This window comes from Saccopteryx bilineata, chromosome 2, assembly GCF_036850765.1.
Source record: "Saccopteryx bilineata isolate mSacBil1 chromosome 2, mSacBil1_pri_phased_curated, whole genome shotgun sequence".
In the NCBI taxonomy this organism is placed as follows: domain Eukaryota; kingdom Metazoa; phylum Chordata; class Mammalia; order Chiroptera; family Emballonuridae; genus Saccopteryx; species Saccopteryx bilineata.
In genome coordinates this window covers 136,145,522-136,170,483 of record NC_089491.1, presented here as the reverse complement: position 1 = coordinate 136,170,483, position 24,962 = coordinate 136,145,522, and the positions used below count along the sequence as shown (strand labels likewise).

The window sequence follows — 24,962 nt, the reverse complement described above, 5'->3', positions numbered from 1 at the left end:
TAAACAAAGTAAACTTCCAGAACTGCCTTTTCACTGCCAGGAAATCAGAACTATTGCTAAGTTCTACCTGTGAACAAGAATGAGGGAGAAGGAAGCAAAAATGCTTTATTCTTCCTCAATCAAAAAGTAAACTTAGATAATTCAGCTCCTTTATCTGTCAATTTGAATTAATGATATTTTTCTGTACTAGAATAGTTACATTGTTAGAATTAGAGAAAAATGCAAATTCCTCATATATTTCCCATTCGCTATCACACTCACAAAACACTCCTTCAACAAGGAAGAGAGGTGAGGGGGGTGAGAAAAATAGCAAAATTGAACAGAAGTTAAAGATTTTCTTCAAATTAGAGGTGGTTATAATTAGAAAAACCAAGTTAGTAAAACTGAGATAACCCCAGTATTTTAACAGTTCTCTCTCCTCACAGCCACATGATCTAAACAAGAAAATGGAGATAAACTATTAAAAGAAGGTGGGACAAGTATCAAATACTAGAATGAAAGACTGAGAGGGAGAAGAAAGAGGGAGGAGAGGAGGGGAGGAGGAGAAGAAGGAGGGAGCAGGAAAGGGAATTTGGTGGGGGGAGTCCCCAGAATGGCCTTACTGAGACATACTATATATAACTACACCTAGCAGCAACATTTATAAAAAATTTTGTAATTTGCATAATAATCCAATACAATTCTTTCAAATTAAGAATATCCCTAAAAGTAAATCATCATTTTAGATTTGATCAAAGATCACTTATAATGGTTATAATTGTTACATTTTTAAAAAATTCTATTAACAGTTAAGATGAACATCTGGCCATTCTTTGATAAAGTATTAAGAAATTCAAACTGCAGAAAATAATTTTAGAATTAAAATGTTGAATTAGAAAGATTAATTATTAGGAAAATACCCAAAGAATTTGATGCTGACATCGTCTCCCTTATCCTCTAATCCCAGCCCTCTGGCCTGTATTTACCTCCTTCATTCCAGGTAGAGCACCCACAGTCATGTGGTTAAACATGAACAATACTGCCCTGCCCTTCAATAAGCTGATCTCTAGGAAAGGCCTTCAAGTCTGAATACAGCAGTCCCACAGGAAAGTAAAATTCTATTTAGCTGTGAACATCCACTCTGTTCAGGATCTTGGAGTATAAGAAAATAACGGTACAATAATACAAGTACTATTAAAGGAAAAATTTGCAACAAAAAAATACAAGTTAACCAGCCATAATAAATAACAATGTTTTAGAAAACCAAAGTAAATACAGTAGCTCTTTGTACTCTACAAGTCCATTTACATGATCAGAAGTTTGACATTTAAAAAATAGTTTAATAAAAATATACTAGTTCTACAAGCAGCCTTCATGGTCACCTTCTTATATTCAATTTACCATAATTAAATTAATACAATGCCATGGCCTCTAGTTAAAAAAGAAGTCCTATTGTCACAAGAAAAGCAACTTTACATTTTATATAATATAGTGCGTCTCCCCTGTGAGTACACAGACATGTATATAAAGGTCATCAGTATTTCTGAACGCAAAGTAAACGTATGAGTGGAGTGCTTGAGTGAGGTGTTCAACTTCCTCCTTGTTATACACTTGTCACTCCCCACTGTGCAGTTTGTTATATGATAATAAATTCTATTTTTTAAATAACCAGTGTATTTCCTTTATAAAATTTCTTAATTTTAAAATGGTTTCTTAAATCTATTATAGAAATTGTCTTCTGAGGTATTCTATAGTTGTCCAAACTATAGGGCAAATGTTCTAACACCAACTATGGAAGATGGCTTTTATTGATTATCTAGACCCATAAGATTTAGAGTAAAACAGCAATACTGCAGCGTTATCTACAGGCTAGCCTATGTTGCTTTAAATAACATATGTTTCTCCTGAATTGATCAAAGGTGTTACAGTACAAAGCCACAGCACACACAGGCAGAATGGACCTTAATACACATGCAGGCTGTACAGTTAGAAAGGGGTGTACATTTATTTTATTCAAGTAACTTTGTATAATAAAGTTAACAAAAATAATAAAATATGAAGGAAAAAAAACACAGCTGGCACTGCCAATCAATTCCTATAGTAGTCTTAGAAATCTTAATCCTGTAGAATTTCCTCTTGTAGTCATAAGCACCGACTTCAGGAGTATTTCAGTATACTGTCACCGCCGCCAAGCAAGCCTGAGTTCTCTTGGTTGTGGGCGAATGTGATCTTCACTCCTAATTCCCCAGCTTTCATGTGGTGGGGATAGAGCCACGCTGAGTCAAACCTTCAGACCTTTTATATGTATAATTGTGGAAAACCCAGTCTTTGGATTTGTAGTCTGGTTCTGTGGTGTTTGGCAGTAGAAAAATAGAAAGATTAACCAAAAGCAAAAGAATTTCATTAGTGAAAATGTCATCATTTCATAGCTTTTTAAATAGTGTTAGTTGGGTTGTCAATCACCTTACCTGACTGTAAAATATCAGATTCAGAAAAGTCATCAAAATTTGAAGTATCGTCAATACTTTCGGTTTCTATAGGGATTGCTGCTGGCCTTTCCCTATAAAAAGGTATTGAGTGACCATGGTAAGTTTTCTTGAACTCTGAATTTTCCAAAAAATAATTCTATGTGAAAATTCTTCATGCTGTTCTATAGATAGTAGAAGAGCCAAGGAAAGTTACTGTGGATTTGAAAAGCTAAATGGACTCCACAGTTGAGTATAATTTTTTTTATTAAAAATGAGCATATACTTGGAATTCTTATTTCTTTGTACCAAGAGTTCCTCATGCTGTTGTTACTATTATTTTTAATGGAAAAACTAGAGTTAATGAAAGGGAAAGCAAATCAGAAGATATTTTACTTAAAAGATTTTATAATTAAAGTACGGCGGGTGGGGGGGTGGGAGCCTATCTAAATAATTTAAGAATAGACTAAACTAGGAGAGGATTCATAAATCAAGTCATTTGGGAAAATAAAGGGATCAAAGGTTGAAGCAACTACATCTGTGATGAGCTCTGAAACCAAACATTGCTCAGTCATATAAATTTTAAGGGAATCAGGGATATTTGGTTAAAAATTGTTATGAAAATGCCTTCTTTCCATGCCAAAGTTTTTAAGTATAGGAAGTTAAAAGAAGCTATCAATTTTTATTGCTTCTGTATTTTCAACAACTATTTATTGGATCTATTCAGTGATAAGTTTACAAAATTATGTAAAATCATATATATTTTCCCTAGAATTATTCTAAATTATTTCTACTAACACATTTCTATCAGTTTAGTGGAAAGAACCACAGATCCTAGTGCCCTCAGATCTAATCCCTTTTAATTAACTAGCAGTAACTTTAAAGAAGCAAGTCTTAAAACCAAGAGACTGGGCGGGCAGTCTCTAAGCACACCTCTAACTGTAAAAAGGAGAGAATCATAGTTCGGTGCAGTGCAACGATGTATGTACAGTATAACACAACACAGCAGATAAGAGTCATGATTCCAGAATGAAATTGTCTCGGTCCAATCCTCGCTAGTAATTCTAGCTAGATCATTCACTAGCTATGGCATGGAAGCAAGTCATTTCTCTATGCCTCAGTTTCCTCAATTGTAATTTAAGGAAAACAATAGTACCTACTTATAAGGTTAATTATGAAGATATGAAATTTACATAAAATACTTAGAAAAGTGCTAGACATATAATAAATGCTCATAAAGTTAGCTATTATTTTAACAAAGTGCCTAACCCACAGTAGAAGCTCCGGTGAAGATTTACAGGGATGAAGTGACACATAAGCTGTTTTAGGATGAAAGGAGCTGGTTTGGCAGGGGCAGGAGCAGGAAGGACAGCATTTCAGCCAGAATGAACAGCAAATGACAGAACTGTGAGGCCGGAGGAGTGGGAAAGATCACACAAGATGCAAACTGTAGCAATGAGGTAAGAGCCATACCCGACAGTCCTGAAATGCAGTTAAGAATCCTTCATTTTATTCAAAGTGCAAAGGGAGAGAAGAAAATGGCACAATCAGATTTGTTTCTAAACTGCTTTTTGTGGAGAATAGATCACAACTATTGAAGGCAGTTTGGTCCTCAACTGAATAGAAACCAATGCTCACAACAACTCTAAAAAATTCCTATAAATTATTTGTATTCTTTAACTTTTACCACAATATTTTTTTATTAATTATTTTTAATGGGGTGACAATTAAAAATTGTCAATCAGGGTACATAGGTTCAGAGAAAACATCTCCAGGTTATTTTGACATTTGATTATGTTGCATACCCATCACCCAAAGTCAAATTGTCTTCTATCACCTTCTATCTGGTTTTCTTTGTGCCCCTCCCCTCCCCCCTCCTCCCTTGTCCACCCCCCAAGGTAACCACCACACTCTTGTCCATGTCCCTGAGTCTCATTTTTATGTCTCACCTATGTATGGAATCATATAGTTCTTAGTTTTTTCTGATTTACTTATTTCACTCAGTATAATGTTATCAAGTTCCATCCATGTTGTCATAAATGATCCAATGTCATTATTTCTTATACTGTATTCCACAGTATATATGTAGTACATCTTCTTTATCCAATTATCTATTGAAATATTTTTAAAAGGGACTGTATCTTATAAATTAATAGAGATAAATTATGGTATATTAACAAGCAGACAAAAAATGAAAGGTTATAGTGTGAAATGTAAATACATCTTGGCTGTGCCAACAGCCTTCAATTCTGGACACAAAAATCTAAGCTGGTGTACAACATGTGGTTTTTCCCTTAAAGTATGTATCTGTTAAAACTAGTCAGTTAGCTATAGCCATTATAATCTCACTCACTTATGTAATCTGGAAAACTGACATAATAACAGTGTAATAGTTACTTCTTGTATTTCATCCAGCAGAATCAGAGATAAATCACTAAATCATTTTTCACTCAGCCCTCTCCCATTCAAAGCTTATGAACGTACCTGATGTGCCACCAGTCTACACCTTCAAAAAAAAGAATGATCTTTTATTTCTTCTACTCCACTATTTCCAATTGTTTTCAGAATCAATACCAGATCTAGAAAATGGACACAGAGAAATTATCATACACATATTACATCTAAAGAATTCTATTTGTATTTCAACGATTTCACTTTGCTTACTGAACTTAACTCTGTTTATTGTGGCAAATGTGGGAGAAAATATAAATCATCTGTAATTGAATTATTCAGAGATAACTAAACAGTTTGGAGCAGTTTCCTTCCAGTCTTTTATTATAATTACAAAAACATTATGTTGACACTGTAGTTACTATTTTAGGGCTTCTTTTTTTCACTTAATATCATATATTGAGAAAATTTTCCAAAGACATTAAAATTGTTTCCATAATTTCATTTTCTAAAATTTGTATATAAAGATATTATAATTTATTTAGCCAGTCCACTACTGTTGAACACTTAGAGGATTTTCAATTTTCCATTACTAAAAATAGGATCACAATAAACACTGTACCTAAATCTCTACACTCATCTGATTATCAGCATAAGCAAGACTCCCAGAAGCAAAACTGCTGGGTCAAAAGTCATCCACACCTTAGAGATTTTTCATAATGTGCTGCCAATGGCCGTCCCCACAGGTTGTCCCAAATTATATTCCTCCCAGCCCCCACCACAGATCAACACTTCATCTTAATTGAGAAACAGAATGGATTCTTGCTTAGCTAAGATTTTATACAAAAAGTTTTGTGACATGAGCTGCTACTAACAATTTCTTTTCCTTTCCTCTTTAATGGGATAGATAGGGTCATTGCATTCTAACAGGAGGGACCTTTGAAACAATACAAAACCCCTTCCCTCTCTCTCTCTTTTTTTTTTTGGTATTTTTCTGAAGTAGAAGGGGGCAGGGAGGCAGACACACTGACTTTCGTATGTGTCCAACAGGGATCCCCAGCCTGCCCACCAGGCGGTGATCCACCGCTCTGGGGCATGGCTCTGCTGCAACCGGAGCCATTCTAGCACCTGAGGTGGAGGCCATGGTGCCATCCTCAGTGCCCAGGCCAACTCTGCTCCAATGGAGTCTTGGCTGCGGGAGGGGAAGAGAGAGACAGAGAGGAAGGAGAGGGGGAGGGGTGGAGAAGCAGATGGACGCTTCTCCTCTGTGCCCTGAGCAGGAATCGAACCTGGGACTTCCACATGCCGGGCCTACGCTCTACCGCTCAGCCATCAGGGCCACTCCTTCCCTCTTCTTAACTGCTAGTTGTTGTTATTTTTTTTCCTGCATACTTCCTTTTAAGAATTTGCATTAGGCCCTGGCCGGCTGGCTCAGTGGTAGAGCGTCGGCCTGGCGTGCGGAAGTCCCGGGTTTGATTCCCGGCCAGGGCACACAGGAGAAGTGCCCATCTGCCTCTCCACCCCTACCCCTCTCCTTCCTCTCTGTCTCTCTCTTCCCCTCCCGCAGCGAGGCTCCATTGGAGCAGAGATGGCCCGGGCGCTGGGGATGGCTCCGTGGCCTCTGCCCCAGGTGCTGGAGTGGCTCTGGTTGCAACAGAGCGGCACCCCGGAGGGGCAGAGCATCGCCCCCTGGTGGGCAGAGCATCGCCCCTGGTGGGCGTGCCGGGTGGATCCTGGTCGGGCGCATGCGGGAGTCTGTCTGTCTCTCCCGGTTTTCAGCTTCAGAAAAATACAAAAAAAAAAAAAAAAAAAAGAATTTGCATTAAAAAACAAACAAAACAAAACAGAAACACCTTTTCCTTATTCATCTCCCTGATTGTGTATCTCAGTGGTAGTCCTTTCCCTTACACAAAAGTGAAATGGCCAATTTAGTGTTTTAGGCACCTGTGAAGTTTTAAGATACACAAACTCCTTTTGGGTCTTAACCACTAACCTAGGAATTAAATCCTTGGCTTTCTCAGATATTGGCACCTCTGGGGAAAATACCAGAGTTTCTTTCCAGTTCCTCACTTTTTTATGTTTCTTGAGGCATTTCAGAGCAGAAAGGTGGGTATCCTATGTATCAGAGAAAACAAGTTTTGTCAGCTTTTATAATCAAATATGCTATACCTACTATATGTGTCACAAGAAACAAAGTAGTCCTTAGTGCTCTATTTAACAATAAAAAATGCCACCAGTCATCAAATTATAATAATAAAACTCCTACTGAAGTCAATAAAATAAAGGATTTAAAACATTCCCCTCCCTCCTTTTACCTGAAAGGCCATGCAGATACAATTTTGATGCATGGAAGTTCAATTAAATACCTGCTTCCTGAAACCAAGCCCCGGGGCACTCACTAGTGTCTATCATTGTGTATTTTACATGGGAGTGGGGAGAGGGTATTAGAAATTGATTTAAAAGAGTTCTGAAATTTAGCCCATGGCATCTGCATAAGTTTAATCAGTGGCACTCAGGGAAATTCACTTAGTATGTACATAAATGTATTATAAAACATACCTATTAGCATTTCATACATAATTGCTCCCAAAGACCACCAGTCACACAATTTGTTGTAACCCGTCTGCATGAATACCTGTATGCAATGTATGTAACCTGGCATCCCAACTGTGGAATACACCTGAAAAGGAACAGCTTGTCAAACCAGCATTCTTAATATATTTTTGGAAGATATAAGTATGGCTCACTACTTTAAGAAGAATTTAGAAAAACAGCAAATTAAACCTAAAGACAGTTGAAGGAAGAAAATAAAGACCAGAAAAAATGAAACAAAACATACACAATAGAGACAAGTTGCTTCTTCAAAAAAAACTAATAAATACTTAAAAGTCAGATTATGAAAAAGTAAAAGAACTAGTATCAAGAAAAAGAGGATTATGAAAAAGTAAAAGAACTAGTATCAAGAAAAAGAGGGGTGCATCATTACAAATCTCATATTATCCTCTATCCCTAGCTGCCGATTCCCTTCCTTATCATTCTTGCTTCTTCTTGCTTTTTTCCTTTTCAGCTATAATTCAAATCTTTCACTAATTTTGATTGGAAACTAGCCAGATTGTTCTATGCTATCAAAAGATAATCAGTCCTCCTATGGAAGCTGCATTTCTTCACATCTACAAGCCTATTCACGATCTAAACTGCGGAAGAAAATGTTCTCTAGGTTGTGTATCCCTGAACCATGAGAAGGCTACACAAATCTCTGCTTTATAACTTGGGAGTCTCATCAGGAGGAACAGGTGCCAGTTGTTACAAAAATAGTCGCACCTTGTTTGGCCTCATTTAATTTTCCGAAAAGTGTTCTTGCAGCTCCTCTTTTGGCAAAAGCTTTAGAATACGAGCCATCTAGTAAAACAGCTTGTGTGCAGTCTGTTTCAGCCCCATCATATCTATTAAATATGATACAATTCCAACTGGAAAAAAGCAACCTATAGAAAAACGATATAAACTGAGTTTCTAATATAAAAAGCATGCATATAATTTCAATTACCAACCCCCAAATCTGTGTTAGAGGGAAAAGGTGATTGTAAAATTTTATATTGTCCCCAAATCTTGGAATCATCTGCTAAGGAGGGAGAGGGTACCAGATTAAGGGACAGTCAGAGAGGGTGGCACTAGGGTGGTAGAATATGGGCAGGGCAGACAAAAGACCAGCACTGCTGGCAGTCTACCTCCCGTCCATCCCTCAATATGCACATGCACTACATTAGCAATCGTAAGTGGCATTAATTTTCTAATAAAACTTCATATTTACCTATAGTCCACATCACTTAAAGAAAAACAATCCACACATAATATTATATATGTGAGAATATATTATCTGACACTTTTCATAAACTCTACTCAGCCATGCAACCAACAATCAATTCATTCTTTTTGGTACTGCTCTATGATCACAAGGATCTAAGAGCTAAACCACAAAAACCTGAGACTTTCCTATATATTGAAATGACATTAATGAATTATTGTGAATTTATCCAGCACGATAACGGTATTGTGGTTATGAATTATCCTTTAGAGATGAAATGTATGTTTACAACTATTTACAATAATTTAGGGGGAATAAAAACTGAAACAAATATAACCAGGCTAGGTATGGCTTTTTGAAACTAGATGACTGGGTACATGGACTGTTATACTACTTTTATAGAAGTTTGAAAAGTTTCATAATAAAAATATTTTTTTAAAAAACAATCTCCTGGCCCTGGCCAGTTGGCTCAGTGGTACAGCACTGGCCCAACAAAGGATGTCCTGGGTTTGATTCCCAATCAGGGCACTCAGGAGAGGCGACCATCTGCTCTCCACCCATCCCCATCTACCTTCTCTCTCTCTCTCTCTCTCTCCCACCCACCCTCCTGCAGCCATGGCTCGACTGGTTTGAGTGCATCAGCCCTGGGCGCTGAGGATGGTTCCATGAAACCTCAGCCTCAGGCACTAAAAATAGCTCAGTTTTGAGCATGGCCCCATATGGGTGGAGCATCGGCCCAAGATGGGGGTTGCTGTGTGGATCCCAGGCAGGACACATGTGGGAGTCTGTCTCTTTATCCCCCCTCCTCTCACTTGGAAAAGAAGAAAAAAAAAAGAATTTCCTGTGATTATGTTCTCCCTAAGACCTAAGTGAATACCACCCCCACTCTCAAAACAAAACTTAATATGATTTTCTAATGAACTTAAACATCTATGAATTCTTTAATTCATTTTTCAACAAGAAAAAGAGTATGTCTGTGTGTACATGTCTATGCCCTTACCAATATGTTTTCTACCTGACTGATTGATCGTTCTCCCATTCATGATACCTGTATAGCCCCCACACTTTGCAGGATAAAGTCAAGCTCCTTTGCAGAACAAAGTCAGGGGCCTGCCTGACCCTCCAGCCTCGTCCTTGCCATTATCCCCTGCATAGCAGCCAAAATATGGACCACCTGCACTCTTCAGAAGTTACTATGAAATTTTCCACCCTGAGACTTTGAACCTCCAGTGAGTGGGACACTTGACCTGTTTTCTCACTCACTAACAGACAAACCCTTTAGATCTCAGTTCAGTTCAAATTCCTGTTTGGAAAGTTTCCCCTTTTGATATTCCTCATCTAGTCTGTAATGTCTGAAAAGTCACCATGTGGTGGAGAAAACTTCCTTATTGTGAATCTAAAAGATATACTAGAAAAAAATACAAGTAAGAGTCATTTAATTTAAAATACCATTAACGCCTGACCTGTGGTGGCGCAGTGGATAAAGTGTCGACCTGGAAACACTGAGGTCGCCGGTTCAAAACCCTGGGCTTGCCTGGTCAAGGCACATATGGGAGTTGATGCTTCCTGCTCCTCCCCCCTTCTCTCTCTCTGTCTCTGTCTCTGTCTCTCCTCTCTAAAATGAATAAATAAAAAATATTTTTTAGCCCTGGCTGGTTGGCTCAGCGGTAGAGCGTCAGCCTGGCGTGCGGGGGACCCGGGTTCGATTCCCGGCCAGGGCACATAGGAGAAGCGCCCATTTGCTTCTCCACCCCCCCTCCTTCCTCTCTGTCTCTCTCTTCCCCTCCTGCAGCCAAGGCTCCATTGGAGCAGAGATGGCCTGGGCGCTAGGGATGGCTCCTTGGCCTCTGTCCCAGGTGCTAGAGTGGCTCTGGTCGTGGCAGAGCATCGCCCCCTGGTGGGCAAAGTGTCGCCCCTGGTGGGCGTGCCGGGTGGATCCCGGTCGGGCGCATGCGGGAGTCTGTCTGACTGTCTCTCCTCGTTTCCAGCTTCAGAAAAAGAAAAAGAAAAAAAAAAAAATATATATATATATATATATATATGTATATATTTAAAAAAAAATAAAATACCATTAACTTGCTATAATATACTAATGTGATTATTAACTAAAAAAATAAAATATTACAATTAATTAAAGCTCTCATAAATGTAGATATAGTTTCTTACCTATTAGAAGGATCATTTTTAACATTAGTCAAACTTAAGAATTCAGGTCTTACAATTTTTAAATCATTCACAGTTCCTGAATAGCAAAAAACCCCAATTTTCATTGTATATCTAGCGAGACATACAATGATCTTCACTCTGACTAATCAAAATAGTATATCTTTAGTTATGTCTATTAGTTTCAATGAGGTTAAATAACCAAAATTTACTTCTTTGACAGGGGTTCCCTGTGAGATCTAAAAACTGGGGTGCGAAAAATATTACATTCTTATTTTCACTAACTTTTAAATTAAACTTCACTTTCCCTTCAATTATAACTGTAGATCAGTGATTTTCACCTGCCGATGACCACTGACGATCCACCAGAAATTTAGCACCAGTCTGAGAAAGAGTTACATCAGGGTGGTTAACTCTTTCATGGACTGACATGAAATAGGGTCTTCTCTGACAGAGCAAGTCAACAACTGGGCAACTCTATTTCTAGTAGTCACTCAGATGCCAAAGAATGAAGTCATATGTTACCACACTAGTCACATAATCATCAGTGTTTCTTTCTGAGTATTCCTTATCCACACTCTTTTACTTAATCAGTATGTGGAAGATGTGTCAAAGATCAACCCAAATTCTAGTGTCCTTATTAAAACCTTTAGATTAATGATTTAAAAAAAATTTTAACTTTAACTTGCCTATATTTTAAATGTAGTGTCTCATTATGTAGCATGTTAAAAGTATATATACCGCCTGACCAGGCGATGGCGCAGTGGATAGAGCGTCAGACTGGGATGCAGAGGACCCAGGTTCGAGACCCTGAGGTCGCCGGCTTGAGCGTGGGCTCATCTGGTTTGAGGAAAAAAAAAGCCCACCAACTTGAACCCAAGGTCGCTGGCTCCAGCAAGGTGTTACTCGGTCTGCTGAAGGCCCGCGGTCAAGGCACGTATGAGAGGGCAATCAATGAACAACTAGGGTGTTGCAACGCGCAATAAAAAACTAATGATTGATGCTTCTCATCTCTCTCTGTTCCTGTCTGTCTGTCCCTATCTATCCCTCTCTCTGACTTACTCTCTGTCTCTGTAAAAAATAAATAAAATTAAAAAAAAAAAAAAAGTATATATACCACTATATTAAAATTTTTTTTTTTTTTTTGTATTTCTCTGAAGCTGGAAACGGGGAGAGACAGTCAGACAGACTCCCACATGCGCCCCACCGGGATTCACCCGGCACGCCCACCAGGGGGTGATGCTCTGCCCACCAGGGGGCAATGCTCTGCCCCTCCAGGGTGTCGCTCTGTTGCGACCAGAGCACTCCAGCGCCTGGGGCAGAGGCCAAGGAGCCATCCCCAGCGCCCGGGCCATCTTTGCTCCAATGGAGCCTCGCTGCAGGAGGGGAAGAGAGAGACAGAGAGGAAGGAGAGGGGGAGGGGTGCAGAAGCAGATGGCGCTTCTCCTGTGTGCCCTGGCCGGGAATCGAACCTGGGACCTCTACATGCCAGGCCGATGCTCTACCACTGAGCCAACTGGCCAGGGCCTATATTAAAATTTTTAATATTTTTAATCTATATTTCAATATAATTGATTTCCTTTATAATCCTAAATGTAAAAATATTAAAAAATTATTTTGAGAAAAGTTCACAATGTAGCCAAAAGGGGTCCATAACAGAAAACAGTTTAAAATTCCTATTTATGATATTTATAGTATTTTCTAAAAATTCTGGCACTAGTATGTAAAGTATTATTACAAAAGATAGAAAGAAATATGAGAACTAGTTTCTGCCATCAGATATTATCCTGCTGACTGCCCAACCTGGAGACCCTGAGTATGTCCAGAAACAGCTGGTGACCAAGGACCAAGTTTTAGTTCCATATATAATTAGTTAGCAATTTCAAGGATAGCAACTTCCTTTTGTTGTATGTGTGTATAAAATATAAATGTATATAAAAAAAGTACTTCCACGAAGCCTTTGCCCAAAGGATTCTAAGGTTAAAAATAATTTTTAATTCACTAATTCAGAATAACATGCATAAAGCAATTTAAAAAGTGTTAAACTGTGTAATGCCTGACTATTGGGAGTGGACAACCATTTACAAGAACTAAATGTACTTAATATGTACTATAACACAAACATACACACTCTCTGTCTCTCATTTTAACTTTAATGCTTAAGAGTAAATATTTAGCCATATGCCAATTTATGGTAAATTTCATTTTCAACCTGAAAAGCATTAAATGTAATCAATACCTACTTCTGAATCTTCAGATAGGCCATTGCTCTGTTAGCTGGAAGAAGGGCATTGGCACCATCTGCTGCTATCCCTCGAGTATAGCATTCCATTGCTTTTTCATATTTCTCTCTTTGCAAAATCCATTCCCCTATCATGTTGGAAAGAAGTATGAAGAAGAATGAAAACATATGCAAAAATTAGCTGAATTCAAATCTTATGAAACACTGCAAGAATACTCATCCATTTATTATATAAGTAATTAAAGATAATTTTAATTGTTGAAAATCTAGTCCATGATACATGTTTTATAATGTTAGTTTGGGTTGTTTTAGAGAATGGTGTTATTCTCTTCAGTAATAAAAAGAAAAAAATGTATACTACTCTATTACTTTGCAACATTAACCATGATTCTACTAATTAAGTATTAAACAAAGCTTAAATTTAAAAGCACATTTTAATAAATATAGGCCCAAATGTTATACTCTTTAGTTATATCAAAAGCTGTACAAATAATTTTTGTAAAAGAACAGAGAACCAGAACTGTAAAACTCATTCTTCAGTAACATTAATATGCCTAAATACAGGATAATTTTAAACTATATTAAAATGTGTATACTAGCCTCACCAGGCGGTGGCGCAGTGGACAGAGCGTCGGGCTGGGATGCAGAGAACCCAGGTTTGAGACCCAGAGGTCGCCAGCTTAAGCGCGGGCTCATCGAGTTTGAGCAAGGCTCACCAGCTTGAGCCCAAGGTCGCTGGCTCGAGCAAGGGGGTTACTCGGTCTGCTGAAGACCCGCGGTCAAGGCACATATGAGAAAGCAATCAATGAACAACTAAGGTGTCGCAATGAAAAACTAATGATTGATGCTTCTCATCTCTCTGTTCCTGCCTGTCTGTCCCTAACTATCCCTCTCTCTGACTCTCTCTCTGTCTCTGTAAAAAAAAAAAAGTGTATACTAGATGGCCCTGGCCAGATAGCCCAGTAGTAAAGCATCAGCCCGGCATATGGATGTCCCATGTTTGATTCCCAGTCAGGGCACATACGAAAAATAACCTCCTGCTTCTCTCCCCTTCCCTCTCCCCCTTCTGTCTCTCTTCCCCTCCCACAGCCAGTGGCTTAGCTGGTCCAGATGGTCCAAGCTCATCAGCCTCAGGTGCTGAATATAGCTCTGTTGATTTGAGCATCTCGGGTGGCCTTCTGGATCCCATTTAGGACACATATGGGCATTGGCCTCACTATCTTCCCTCCTCTCACTTAAAAAAAAAATGTGTATACTAGATTTTACTGTAACATTTATTTATAATCGAAGTGAGGTATAATCACAATCAGTCATATGCCAGACTGATGCTCTATCAACTGAGTCAACCGGCCAGGGCTGGTCATCACCATTTAAAGTTGAACATGTGCACACTCTAAAACCCAGCACCAAGAAACATGTACAAAAGTGTTCATAGGCCTGACCTGTGGTGGCGCAGTGGATAAAGCATCGACCTGGAATGCTGAGGTCACTGGTTCAAAACCCTGGGCTTGCCCGGTCAAGGCACATATGGGAGTTGAAGCTTCCTGCTCCTCCCCCCTTCTCTCTCTCTCTCTCTCTCTCTCCTCTAAAATGAATAAATAAATAAAGTAATTAAAAAATAAATAAATAAATAAATAAATTTAAAAATTAAAAAAAAAAACAGTGTTCATAGTATCACTCTTTTTAAATAAAGAAAAGGGGGCCTGACCTGTGGTGGCGCAGTGGATAAAGCATCGACCTGGAAATGCTGAGGTCGCCGGTTCGAAACCCTAGGCTTGCCTGGTCAAGGCACATATGGGAGTTGATGCTTCCAGCTCCTCCCCCATCTCTCTCTCTCTCTCTCTCTCCTCTCTAAAAATGAATAAATAAAAAAAAAATTAAATAAAGAAAAGGGGGTGGGAGGTAGAGAGAATAGGGAGAAGGAGAGACCGAAAGGAAGGAGAGGAAGAAATAAATAAACAAACAATTCAGCAACAGGAGATTTGATACATAATGGCATATTCCTTAAAAAAAAATTTTTTTAAACTGTAACAGTGAAAATGAGATATCTACAGCTATATGCAAAACATAATGAATCTGAAAAATTTAATATTCAGAGAAATTTAAGATTACATTAGTATAATACATTCTAATAGTTCAAAAGTAGGCAAAGTTAGGCCCTGGCCGGTTGGCTCAGCGGTAGAGCGTCGGCCTAGCGAGCGGTGGACCCAGGTTCGATTCCGGCCAGGGCACACAGGAGAAGCGCCCATTTGCTTCTCCACCCCTCCGCCGCGCTTTCCTCTCTGTCTCTCTCTTCCCCTCCCGCAGCCAAGGCTCCATTGGAGCAAAGATGGCCCGGGCGCTGGGGATGGCTCTGTGGCCTCTGCCTCAGGCGCTAGAGTGGCTCTGGTCGCAACCTGGCGACGCCCAGGATGGGCAGAGCATCGCCCCCTGGTGGGCAGAGCATCGCCCCTGGTGGGTGTGCCGGGTGGATCCCGGTCGGGTGCATGCGGGAGTCTGTCTGACTGTCTCTCCCTGTTTCCAGCTTCAGAAAAATGAAAAAAAAAAAAAAAGTAGGCAAAGTTAAATAATAACGTTCTAGTTCTTAAATTGTGTGATAAGTTCATATGAGATTATTTAAAATTCTTCATTTATATATATTATAGATATCAAATATAAAATGTAAATATTCTAATTTGTCAGAATATTAATAGCATAAATTTCAAAGATCTAAAAATAAGCTATTTAAAATAGTAAAAACTCAAACACCAATAAAATTCTTTTTTTTTTTTTGTATTTTTCCGAAGCTGGAAACGGGGATAGACAGTCAGACAGACTCCCGCATGCACCCCACCGGGATTCACCGGGCACGCCCACCAGGGGGTGACGCTCTGCCCACCAGGGGGCGATGCTCTGCCGCGACCAGAGCCACTCTAGCACCTGGGGCAGAGGCCAAGGAGCCATCCCTAGCGCCCGGGCCATCTTTGCTCCAATGGAGCCTCGCTGGGGGAGGGGAAGAGAGAGACAGAGAGGAAGGAGAGGGGGAGGGGTGGAGAAGCAGATGGGCGCCTCTTCTGTGTGCCCTGGCCGGGAATTAAACCCGGGACTTCTGCACACCAGGCTGACGCTCTACCACTGAGCCAACTGGCCAGGGCTAAAATTCTTATTTCCAAATTATAATTAAAACAGTAGAGCCTGACAAAGCAGTGGCACAGTGGACAGAGTGTCAGACTGGGACACAGAGGACCCAAGTTCGAAACCCTGAGGTCGCCGGCTTGAGCGCGGGCTCATCTGGTTCAAGCAAAGCTCACCAGCTTGAGCCCAAGGTCGCTGGCTCGAGCAAGGGGTTACTCGGTCTGCTGAAGGCCCACGGTCAAGGCACATATGAGAAAGCAATCAATGGACAACTAAATCGCTACAACGAAGAATTAATGCTTCTCATCTCTCTCCCTTCTTGTCTATCTGTCCCTATCTGTCCCTCTCTCTGTCTCACAAAAAAAAAAAAGTAGAATATCTTCCTTGATGGTATATTTTTTCTTGTGGGACATTCTCATGTATCTTTATTTTTAAAATTGAATTTATTGGGGTGACATTGGTTAACGTAATTACACAGGTTTCAGGTGCCCAATTCTATAATACATCACTGTACAATGTACTGTGTCACCATCCCCCAAGTCTTCGTCCATCATCATTTATCACCCTTAATCCTGTAGCCTCCACCATCTCCCTCGCCACCCCAGGGAATCACCACACTGCTGTCTAGGTCATGAGTCTTTCTCTTTTTTTATTTTTGGTTCTTTTCTGCTCAATCTCTCCACCCTCCTCACCCAGCCCCCACCCCCAACAGCTGTCTGCCTGCTCTCTATGTATGAGTCTTTTCTACTTTGCTTTTTAAGTTCATTTTGTTCATTAGATTCTACATATGAGTGAGATCAGTATTTGTTTTCTTAAAAATTCTTATGATAGGTCAGTTCCCGTCTTATGATAAGACCATAACTCATTTATGTTCTTCAACAGTAAGAATGTATTTAAAGAGGCAGTATGACTTAAAGATCAATGTTGGAACATATTTTAAGTTACCACAATGAAAGTTCTCTAGGTTAAATAGCAGATAACTTCTCAAAATAATGGAGGAAACTTAATTTCTAAAAATTTTTTATCTAGCTAACTTCTTTTTTCTTTTGCTAATTAGGTAAAGAACATCATTATTTGATTTTTGGAGTAGGAACACATCAGTAAAGTGAGCTAACTACAAGGCATAGTTGAGCACCTGAATGTTTTTAAATGGCTTAAATAAAATAACTCAGTACGAAAGAATGAGCTATAAGAATATGCAGCTGAATTGTTTACAATAGCCAAGATCTGGAAACAGCCCAAGTGTCCGTCAGTGGATGAGTGGATTAAAAAGCTGTGGTACATATCTACTACGGGGCCATGAAAAAGAAGGAAATCTTACCATTTGTGACAACATGGATGGACCTGGAAACTACCATGGTAAGTGAAATAAGCCAGGCAGAGAAAGAAAAATATCATATGACCTCACTCAAAATTTGAGGAATCCAATGAACAATGTGAACTGAGGAACGGAATAGAGGCAGAGGTGGGATCAAAGGGACCAGAGGGAAAGCGGAAAGAGAGAAAAGGGATGAGAGGATGGGATCAGAGAAGGGAAAGAGATTGGAGAAATTATATATACATAACACAGCGTTATAGAGAGCAGGAAAGCTAATCCTAAAGGGAAGGGAGGAGGGCTTTGGGGGGAGGGGGCAAGGGGGATGTTGAGGGAAACACGAGGGAGGGGGATGCATTTGGTGGGACACTTGAATCTATGTAAATACAATAAATTAAAATCAATTTAAAAAAGGAGAAAAAAGAATATGCAGCTAAAAAGAAATGTAGTACTGTTTCAATCTTTCCCACACATTTTATCATGAAAAATTTTTTTAGGTATCATTCTCCATATACACATAAAATATGAACACATGATGGAAATTCCTTACCTTTTCATTCTAAAGTATGCTGATGCTCTGTTTGTTGGCAACACGGGATTATATGGATCGGCATCCATGCCTTTGGTGTAGCATTCAATTGCTTCATCATATTTTCCTTGTTTGAAGTACTTATTGCCCTTAAAAAGCACATATATCAGATATACACTGGCACAGAATTACAGAGCCAAATTTTTTTAATATTACCCATCTCTTAGTAACTCATTAGCTATGTGATCAAGGCTGACAGGAAAAAAGAGAGGATGAAGCAAAATGGTCTTTTTTCAAGTGCTGAAATTCATTATACAGACATAGTGTGGGTATAATCTGAGAATTCTGGCAGAAAAATGAATACTTAACATTATATACTTTTTATTGACAATAACCCACAGAAACGTAACCAAAAAAATATCAAGATGAAGTTTGATCTGAAAACAGTGCCACCTTTTTGAAAAGCAATATATCTAGATTTATATAATGAGGCATTTGGGTTTTTTCGTTGTTCTTTGTGATGGAGACAGATAGGGACAGACAGACAGGAAGGGAGAGAGACATGAAGCATCAATTCTTTGTTGCGACACCTTAGTTGTTCAGTGATTGCTTTCTCATATGTGCCTTGACCAGGGGGCTACAGCAGACTGAGTAACCCCTTGCTCAAGCCAGCGACCTTGGGCTCAAGCTGGTGAGCCTTGCTCAAACCAGATGAGCCTGCACTCAAGATGACAACTTCGGGGTCTTGAACCTGGGTCCCCTGAGTCCCAGTCCAATGCTGTATCCACTGTGCCACCGCCTGGTCAGGCTAATGAGGCATTTGTTAGGGACATGAACATTCTAAAAAGTAACTACAGATGGCCTGTATTATGGAGGAGCGGCATATAATATTCATGTGAAGAAGTTACACACTGATTTTAAGTTTCTTCAGTCTATTACTAAAACCCTGGAACAACTCTATATAAGGTCATTTAATATTCATAACCCATTGACGTTTATTAATACTAATCTTATTTCAGAAAACTTAATACAGGCGATTTAAAGAACTTGTTACAGGATTTGAACCCAGGTAATCTGGTTTCAGAACATACACTCCTAACTACTAAACTAAAGCCTCCCAATAGGGATATAAGCCAAAAATAACTTAAAGTGTGAACACTCCCCTGAACTATGTTGAAGAACTCCTGAGAGCCACATGATTTTCTATATAAACTGCCTAGCCGAGGGAACCTAAAGCTAACCTAAAAAGAGTACCTTCTCTTCTGGAGCAAGGGCCTTTGTGAGTCTACACGAATTCCATCTTCTTCTGACTGATTCTTGAGACTCATGGGTACTCTCTTCTTTGTCAAGTTCATCAAGGATAGTTTCCTGAAATCATAAGTAGAACAGTGCTCATAACTAAATGAATATATTTTTTAAAAGACAAAAATGCATATACTCAATGGAACTTAAGTTGTTATGATCTAAGGACCTAAAGGCCTATAAAAGCAACCCAAATTATCTCTTATTAAGAATACATCCAAAGAAAAAGGTACCATTGTTTAGAAAACCAAGATCCAAACCACTTAAAAAATCTCACTTTGAACTCATAAAGTAAGCCAAATCGAAATAGTCTACAAACCACCTCTAAATCACAATCAGCAGTGAGGTATTATGGCTAGATGTAAGTGAAGTTTGCAAATAACCCCAAACTAACATAAGAGCAACCGACAGCAAAGAAAAAGTTTTTTCTAAAAACATTTTTCCTGTTTTTTCTTCCTTGTTTTTAAAACAATAACCGTTTATAAAGCACCATTAACAACAACCTATGACATAGGTATAATTACCCATGATTTTCAGTTGAAAGAACTGCAACACAGAAGTTAGTTAACTCACTCCAGGTCTCTCAGCTAGTAAGTGGACAAGTCAGGATATGAAACCCAGCAGTATGCCCCCTCTAGGGAGCTTTCAGCAACCATGTTATACTGTCTTCCAGAGTATAACAAAATATAGCTGACTCTACCAAAGAAAATATATAATACATGTCAGCAATTCCCAATCTTTTTTGACTCACTTTCCTTTCATGGTAATAAATCATTTCATGAACCCCATCAGATTTTTCATCATCTATATGATAAAAGAATAATTTTTAGTAAGAGATTGTTTTTTTGTATTTTTCCAAAGTTAGAAGCAGAGAGGCAGTCAGACAAATTCCTGCATGCATTGAACTGAGATCCACCCGCCATGCCCACCAGGGGGTGATGCTCCGCCCATCTAGGGCGTCACTGGGTTGCTGCCGGAGCCATTCTAGCGCCTGAGGAAGAGGCCATGGAGCCGTCCTCAGCACGTGGGGCAACTTTGCTCCAATGGAGCCTTGGCTGTGGGAGGGGAAGAGAGAGAGACAGAGAGACAGAGAGGAAGGAAGGGGGAAGGGTGGAGAAGCAGATGGGCACTTCTCCTGTGTGCCCTGACCAGGAATCAAACCTGGGACTTCTACATGCTGGGTCAAAGCTCTACCGCTAAGCCAACCGGTCAGGGCTCAAAGAATTTTTTTAAAATGTTTATTTTTTTATTTTTCAATTTTTGTTTTTTGATTTTAAAGAGGGAGAAAGAGAGAGAGAGAGAGAGACAGACAGACAGACAGATAGGCAGGAACATCAATCTGCTCCTGCATGCCCCCTGACTGGGGATTGAACTGGCAACCTTTGTGATTAGAGACAATGTTCTAAACAACCAAGCTATCTAGCCAGGGCACAAAGACTTTTTAAAGTAGAATTTTCCAAAATGTTGGCAGAAAGCAAATCACTTCAATTTCAGTATTTTCACAAACCATTTAGGAAAGTGCTTTATTTTAAAATAAATAGCTTTGCAGGCCCCGGCCGGTTGGCTCAGTGGTAGAGCATCGGCCTGGCGTGTGGGAGTCCCGGGTTCGATTCCCGGCCAGGGCACACAGGAGAAATGCCCATCTGCTTCTCCACCCCTCCACCTCTCCTTCCTCTCCTGCAGCCAAGGCTCCATTGGAGCAAGGTTGGCCTGGGCGCTGAGGATGGCTCTGTGGCCTCTGCCTCAGGTGCTAGAATGGCTCTGGTTGTAACAGAGTGATGCCCCAGATGGGTAGAGCATCGCCCCTTGGTGGGCATGCCGGGTGGATCCCAGTCGGGCGCATGCTGGAGTCTGACTGCCTTCCCATTTCCAACTTCAGAAAAATATAAATAAATAAATAAATAAATAAATAGCGTTGCTAGATTCTGAAGTAGACATTTACTTGAGAAATTTAATCAAGAAAGTTACCTCTTGCCTGACCAGGTGGTGGCGCAGTGGATAGAACGTCGGACTGGGACACAGATGACCCAGGTTTGAGACCCCAAGGTCGCCAGTTTGAGCGTGGGCTCATCGGGTTTGAACAAAGCTCACCAGCTTGAGCCCAAGGTCGCTGGCTCGAGCAAGGGGTCACTTGGTCTGCTGTAGCCCCCCTCCTGGTCAAGGCACAAATGAGAAATCAATCAGTGGACAATTAAGGAACCTCAACGAAGAACTGATGTTTCTCATCTCTCTCCCTTTCTGTCTGTCCCTATCTAAACCTCTCTCTGTCTCTGCCACACACAAAAAAAAAAAAAAAAAAAAAAAGTTACCTCTTCAGGGACACCATTCTGTTTATTAGTTCCATAACCTTTTGCTTAATATCTTTCTCCCAGTTTTCTAAATCCCTCATGAAGCCTTGTAATTCTTCTGCATCATTTTGCTTCACTTGTAGTTGAAATTCAACTGCTTTATTAGTTGAAGTTTTATGGCCTGCAGAGTTTTGACCAATGTCTAGTAAGAATTCAATTGAATAATTTACTTTGGTTTATTTTTTTGAACCCTAGCTAATTAATTACTTTTTACCCCTTCCTAAATGCCTGAGATAACTGGATAGAAGAGAGCCTAAAGTGATGCTGAAGAAAGAAAATATGGGCCAATGTTTGCCGAATAAAACCTATATAGCAAGTTTGGGCATCCCCACAATGCAATGTAAATTAAAGACAGCAGGAAGGGAATCACTGAGATTAGCAAGTAATCTACAGTAGCAAATTGGCTGCTCCTCTGTAGAGTTAATAAATTTATCCTAATTACTTCCTTTCCTCTTTCTTTCAATATTTATTGAACTTCTGCCATGTGACAGATGGTATATTAAGATTTAGGGATGCAAAAACAAGAAACAGTCCCGTCTGTAAAGAAAACAAAACAATCAAAGTACTGATTAACAAAATATTATGCTAGGCAGGGTTTCTCACCCTTGGGACTAACAGACACACTGTGGGCCAAACTATTCTTTGCTGGAGCAGGACTGTCCAGTGCATAGTAGGATGGCTGGCAACATCCCTGGCCTCTACCAACTAGATACCAGTATCACCACCTCCCCTCCAGACTGTGACAACCAAAAATGTCTCCTGGGAGTCATAGTAACCCCTGGTTAAGAACCACTGTTCTAGAGATACATACAATTGCTATGGACTGACCGCAAAGGACTGGCATAAGTCAGATGGCAGGATGGTAGGTTCAGGAGAAGAGTCCACAGAGGTGCTGCAACTTCAGCAGTTTCAAAAGGGGCCAGCCAAGTGATTTACATGAAGAAGTAGGCAGGTAGAGTGAGGGACTATGAGGGACTCTACTATCAGAGAGAAAGCCAACAAGGTGAAAATGAAACATCCTGAAATGCTAGAAAGCAATGTGAAAGTATAAGGTGGTAAAATCAAAGGGATATGATGACTGATGGCACAGAGGGACTGAGGAGCACAGGAGACCCAGTATCTTAGATCTGTTTGGGAGCCTGGTAAGATAGTGGTGACCTTTTGAGTCAGGAATCACAATTTTAAAAGTATAAGAGGTTTCAGGATTGGAAGACAAACGAAAAGACAGACATTTCAGTTTGGGATCTATTGTGAGTGCTTATGGGACATCAGGAGGACATATCTAGTAGGTAGTTACAAAATTGTGGAGTTTTAAATTTGGGTGTCATTGGCATAAAGGTGAAAGCCACAATCATGGGATTTGGACTATTTTAATTTTTATCGATTTTTAGAGACAAAGAGAAGAGAGAAAAAAGGGGAAGAAGCAGGAAGCATCAACTTGTAGTAGTTGCTTCCTGTACGTGCCTTGACTATGCAAGCCCAGGGCTCTGAACTGGCGACCTCAGCATTCCTAGTCGAGGACATGCTTCATCACTGTGACTATGGGGAGGTGGGGTTAGAGAACACTAATATTTAGGAAACAAATGGAGGAAGAGATGCCGATATAGGAATAACTAAGTATCATCTGGCAAGCTGGGAGGAAAATCAGGAGAGCACCATCACAGCACAGTACCTTAAAGAGTGCAAGAAGATGAGTGCACTGTATTAGCAGTGTCAAATGCCAGTGGTCATATGGGTAGAAAGAATATTTTAAAGATTAAAATATATATAATCTTTATATTTAGTCATACAAAAATTATTGAAAGTATTAGTGGGGTTTTTAAAAAAGAATGGAAATAAAGAGTTGAGTAAATGAGATTATTATATGGAGATTAAGATAATTTTGTCTTCAACAATGTAAGATTGTTTAGGTGCCACATAACCACATTTGGGTCAATAATGAACTACACATACAACCATGGTCCCATAAGATAATAATGGAGCTGAAAAGTTTCTGTCCCCTAGTGAAATGGTAGCCACTGTAACACATGCATTATTCATGTGTTTATGGTGATGGTGGTGTAAACAAATCTTCTTACCAGTCATATAAAAGTAGAGCACATATAATTATGTACAGTACATAATACTTGATAATTATAAAACGTTACTGGTTTATGTATTTACCAGACTATACTTTTTACCCTTATTTTAGATTATACGCTTTCTACTTGTTAAAAAAAAAAAGTTTGCTGTAAAGCAGTGCTGCACTTCATACATCCTCTATTTACTAAGTATCTTCAGTTCATCCTATGTTCTTGTGCTTGATTTAATCTAAGTTGTTCCGTACAGTAACATGCTGTACAGGCTGGCAGCGTGGGACCAATAAGCTATACTGTACTATATAGCCTAGGTAGGTGTTTAGTAGGCTGTACCAAGTTTGTGTAAGCACACCCTATGACTGCCACACAACTACAAATCGCCTTACCAAGCATTTCTCAGAACTAGTCCCAGAATGTATCTTCACTGTTAAGCGCTGCACGACTCCTGGAGGGGTCTGGGAGAAACGCCTAATTAAGAGGCTAACTGATGGGGCAAGGTCACTGAAGGGCGCGAGGGGAGTCAAAGCTTAACCGGGAGGGGGGCGGGGAAGTAGGATGGGAGCGAGAAACGATCAGAAAAGGAATTCCTTCAGGGGGAGAAAGAGATAGTTGCAAATGCAGTTAGGTCTTCTGACTCCCCGCCTAGACTCAGAAGACAAGCTTTCTAAACTCCTTCTGGGCAGTGCCCATGTCTGATCACACATATATGTATAGCTCATGGAAAAAAAACAAACTAGCACAAGGCTTTGCCGGGCACGCAAAATACAAACAAACGTGCAGCACGCCATTGAGGTGCTGTGTGTGTGTGTGTGTGGGGGGGGGGGTCAAAACCTTTTCCATTTCATCCATCACTTTCTGCCACTCCTGTCCTAGCAACTACTCCCGCGGAACCAGATGGGCCGAGGGAGGTCCAGGCAGCTACCAGAAACTTCCAGCGTGCACTGCACACCCACGCCGAGAGGGGATGGTCCCACCGCGGTCCTCTGGGGAGAGTGAAGCTGCGGTCCGACCACCGCAGATGGCCCAATGCCCCGGACGCCGGGTGGAGGGACTGGCCGAAAAGCAGAAGGTCCGGACCCGGACCGCGCGGGGCGAGTCCCTACCGGAGCGCGCTGCCGGTGCGCCGCTCCCCAGAACACCGCCGCGCTCCAAGGCGACCCCAAAAGCCTCCTCAGCGAGACTGGCAAACGCGATTCACCCCACCAAACCCTCTGGTCCACACCTCCGCCGCGCC

The 24,962-nt window shown here is 40.2% G+C and overlaps 1 long non-coding RNA gene across 2 annotated transcripts; it reads right to left on the bottom strand.

Annotated features, from left to right (window-relative positions):
* Positions 1-24,962, bottom strand: LOC136322981 (uncharacterized). Of its 2 annotated transcripts, none has more exons than XR_010728895.1 (5): positions 24,832-24,962; positions 19,255-19,368; positions 18,022-18,149; positions 2,448-2,539; positions 1-2,326 (listed from the first exon to the last, which is right to left on the bottom strand). It is a non-coding gene; the product is annotated as an uncharacterized lncRNA (long non-coding RNA). The 2 variants fall into 2 exon arrangements; XR_010728896.1 differs by lacking the exons at positions 1-2,326; positions 2,448-2,539 and adding exons at positions 6,835-6,950; positions 7,395-7,515.